We start from the raw sequence: 5064 nt of genomic DNA on the forward strand, positions 1-5064 counted from the left end.
AAAAAAAGAAGAAAAAAAAAGTTGGTACTATTATTTCTAAATACAAAAAATAATCCCACGTTAATTAAAATGCAAAGTAAAGCCTATTTAATAGAAATATTATTTGTTACAACATTAAGGCCCCCCCCCCCCCCCCCCCCCCCCTGTCCTCCCGCACGGTGCGCCCCCTCCCTTCCCGTATCATGACTCTTTTTGGACGTCACCACATCAAAAAATCAACACAAGATGTCAAAACGGCCAAAACTGTCAGGTGCCCAGGGAAGAAAAAAGAGAAAAGAAGAGGAGGAGAAACGAGAAAAGACAGAGGTAGCAGGTAGGTGAGCCGAACATGAAATTATTTGTCTGTTACAGAATGTGATAGTAACCTGGCTTTTTAGCATTAAGCTAATGTCACATGATTCGGCAATTGCTAATCAATAAATAGCTAGTTCTGTTTTAACGTCGGGTTAATATTGTGGAGGGGGCTAAATTGTTATGGAAAATAATAATGTAACGTTAGGTAATTACAGTACTCCCACCTTACATTTTTCAGGGACATTTGTATTACCGGTAGATCTTTTAAGCAGCTGTTTTTTTTTTACATTGTTATTGCCTTCTGGTTAGCTATGTTTGCCCTGCAGGTAATAGTCACTTTTCCACCCCTTTATATATTAGGTATAGTTGTAAGTAAAAAAAAAAAAGGTCAAAGACAAAGCTATTCGGTTTCTTGTGAGTATATACACTTCACGGATCCAACATAATAGTGAGAGTCCAGTCCATAGTGGATCTAGCATAATAGTGAGAGTCCAATCCATAGTGGATCTAACATAATAGTGTGAGAGTCCAGTCCTTTGTGGATCTAACATAATAGTGAGAGTCCAGTCCATAGTGGATCTAACATAATAGTGTGAGAGTCCAGTCCATAGTGGATCCAATATAATAGTGAGAGTCCAGTCCATAGTGGATCTAACAAAATATTGTGAAAGTCCAGTCCATAGGGGATCTAACATAATAGTGAGAGTCCAATCCATAGTGGATCTAACATAATAGTGTGAGAGTCCAGTCCTTAGCGCATCTAACCTAATAGTAAGAGTCCAGTCCATAGTAGATCTAACATAATAGTGAGAGTCCAGTCCATATTGGATCTAACATAATAGTGAGAGTCCAGTCCATAGTGGATCTAACCTAATAGTGAGAGTCCAGTCCATAGTGGATCCAATATAATAGTGAGAGTCCAGTCCATAGTGGGGCCAGCAGAACACCATCCCGAGCGGAGACGGGTCAGCAGCGCAGAGATGTCCCCAACCGATGCACAGGCGAGTGGTCCACCCCGGGTCCAGACTTTGGACAGCCAGCACTTCATCCATGGCCACCGGACCTGTGCAGAGCAGAAAAGAGAGGGCAGATCAACTGGTCTAAAAAGAGGGTCTATTTAAAGGCTAGAGTATACAAATGAGTTTTAAGATGGGACTTAAATGCTTCTACTGAGGTAGCATCTCTAATTGTTACCGGGAGGGCATTCCATAGTACTGGAGCCCCAATAGAAAACGCTCTATAGCCCGCAGACTTTTTTTGGGCTATGGGAATCACTAATAAGCCGGAGTTCTTTGAAGGCAGATTTCTTGCCGGGACATATGGTACAATACAATCAGCAAGATAGGCTGGAGCTAGACCGTGTAGTATTTTATACGTAAGTAGTAAAACCTTAAAGTCACATCTTAAGTGCAGAGGAAGCCAGTGCAGGTGAGCCAGTATAGGTATATATATATATATATATATATATATATATATATATATATATATATATATATATATATATATGTATATATGTATATAAAGGTATATACAGCATAGGTGTAATATGATCAAACTTTCTTGTTCTTGTCAAAAGTCTAGCAGCCGCATTTTGTACCAACTGTAATCTTTCAATGCTATTACATAAGGATATGACACTGACTTTCTGCAACATGAGTCACATAAATTGACAAAAACGAAAAAATTAACTGACATTTTAGTCGAGGGACAAAAACGAGACAGAAAATGTTGACAGAAACGAAATCCAATCATGTTTAGTTTCCTCCTGTAAATAAATGGGTGCAACACGTTTGGAATATATCCAATCACAACTACAGTATGTAGCAGCATACAAAAGAGGGACAACAAAACTGTGCGTATTTAACATGTTCCTCATGGTAATGTGTGCACACCTGGGAGAAAGACAAGAGGACACAGGCGGGTCATGGTGACATCTACACAACTCTTAAGTTAACCAGAGCTAACACTACCTTATGATAAGAATGAATGGCACGATTCCTCAAGGAAGTAGAGTTATTGGATAACATAAAATGACCAAGAAGGCACCCATGACAAGTCATTTATTTAGATTTAGCGCAGTGATGTCAAACTCTAGGCCCGGCGGCCATATCTGGACCGCCACACCATTTTATTTGGCCTGGAAACAATATGCGTCAATAAAGTACTCCATACTTGCCAACCTTGAGACCTCCGATTTCGGGAGGTGGGGGCTGGGGGGGCGTGGTTAAGATATATATATATATATATATAAGAAATACTTGACTTTCAGGGAATTCTAGGTATATATATATATATATATATATATATATATATTTTATTATATATATATATATATATATATATATACACATATATATGTATACATATATATATATATATATATATATATATATATATATATATATATATATATATATATATATATATACACATATATATGTATACATATATATATATATATATATATATATATATATATATATATATATATATATATATACACACATATATATGTATACATATATATATATATATATATATATACACATATATATGTATACATATATATATATATATATATATATATATATATATATATATATATATATATATATATATATATATAAAAGAAATACTTGAATTTCAGTGTTCATTTATTTACACATATACACACACACATAACACTCATCTACTCATTGTTGAGTTAAGGGTTGAATTGTCCATTCTTGTTCTATTCTCTGTCACTATTTCAGAACACACACATTATACAAATATACATTATAAAATCAATAAGAAAACGGGAGCTCTAATTTGGGAGTCTGAATTAGGATCAGAAGTTCCTATATAAACATTGCGCACTCACGTCGCCTTTTTGTATTGATTACTGCAGCTGTGCACTGGATTCATTCACAAATACAAACTACAACTCACAAACACTTTAGAGTTAGGTTCCACCATCAGAATGTGTACTTAAACTTATAAAGATCACATGGATATTATTCAGTGAGTTGATTCACCAAAACTAACCTGTTATACAGGAGGAAAAAGCACACAGGACGTTTCAATTGTTCACAGACTGATCGCGCTCATCAGAATGACAAGACACTTCCGGTCTGCAGGTGATAGCATTCAATTGGGAAGAAACGCCCTACTGCCCCCTACTGACAAATGTGAATACTGATAAATGTGTAATGACAGCTCCAAAAACGAATTCAAACCACAAAATAAAATAAACAAATCAGCACAAAAATGTGACACATTATGGGTGGGTCACATATGCATGTACAGTAGATGGCAGTATTGTCCTGTTTAAAAGTGTCACAACATTGCTGTTTACGGCAGACGAACTGCTTTACGGTAGACGGAAACTTGACTGCTGTTGTTGTGTTTTGTTACCGCGCTGGGAGGACGTTAATGAAACTGCCTAACAATAAACCCACATAAGAAACCAAGAACTCGCCCTCCATCATTAGCTGTTTATATTGTGGGAAAGCGGACGTGTGAACAGGCTGTCAACACGTCACTCAGGTCCGCATGGAGCTGGAGGGGGCGTGGCCTCCAGCTCTGCCTGAATTTTGGGAGAAAATTTGTCCCGGGAGGTTTTCGGGAGAGGCGCTGAATTTCGGGAGTCTCCCGGAAAATCCGGGAGGGTTGGCAAGTATGAAGTACTCTATCCTTTCTTACTAAATGTATTTCTTCTTTCCATTTTAACTGAAAAAAAATGCAGGTACCGCATGACATTGCATACTTTTTCAACTTTAATTGTATCCGATATAGCAAAATATATATTATCACACTTTTCAAACATTTTATTTTGTTAAAATACTTACATTTCTGCTTGACTTATGGTTTTAGAGCAAGTTATCCGTCACATTGTACACTGTAAAAATGACAATACATTTTACTGTACAATTTTACGATATCTTTTACAGCATATTACTGTAAATTCAAAAAACTCTACCACTGTTTTTTTTGACGGGAAATTTTCGACTGAGCTGCCAGTGTTATTACTGTAAGATCTATGGTTGTTATTTTTTACTGTTAATGGTAAAACAGTATCACGGTTTATTTAACGGTAAACAATTGGCAGCTCAGTTGCCAGAATAAAATAAAAACAATGGTAAATGTGTTAGTAACACTCTGTAGAGGTTTTCCTCTAGTGGGTTCTTCGGACCACCACACACTGCCAGGAGAGCCCGGAATTCAGGGTATAACTGTTGTGTATAGACTAAAGGGGAGGTGACGGCTCAGACACCAGGGGGAAGTATATACAATTATTTATTATATATATAGTCAATATATATATATATATATATATATATATGAATAATAATAAACAATACTACTGAACTAAGGAAATGAAGTGTGAACTAGAATACAAGAGTGTGTGGTGTAAGACTATGTGTGTAGTTAGCTGAAGTGTGTTACCAAGTGTTGAAGAGAGCAAACGAGGCAGTCCATGGGGCAGGCAGGTGATCCGGGGCGAGAGAGAGGCGTCAAAGTCCAGGGGCAAGCGAGGAGTCAAGGAAACGAAGGAGGCAGTCAAAATCCAGGGCAACGGAAGGTAAACACTGCGGAGGCACGGGAGAACAAACAAGGATGTCAGACACGAGGGAAAACACGCAGAGACAGAGAGAGATCATAAGCCTTACGGTACACCATGAGAAAACTAAGTTCCCGCGCCGATCCTAGGGTCCACTGGTCTTTTAACCAGCTCGCCCTCATCAGTTCCAGGTGTGATGATTGCCAGCGAGTGATTGCAGCTGGTGG

This window comes from Nerophis lumbriciformis, linkage group LG20 (genome assembly GCF_033978685.3).
Source record: "Nerophis lumbriciformis linkage group LG20, RoL_Nlum_v2.1, whole genome shotgun sequence".
Taxonomy (NCBI): domain Eukaryota; kingdom Metazoa; phylum Chordata; class Actinopteri; order Syngnathiformes; family Syngnathidae; genus Nerophis; species Nerophis lumbriciformis.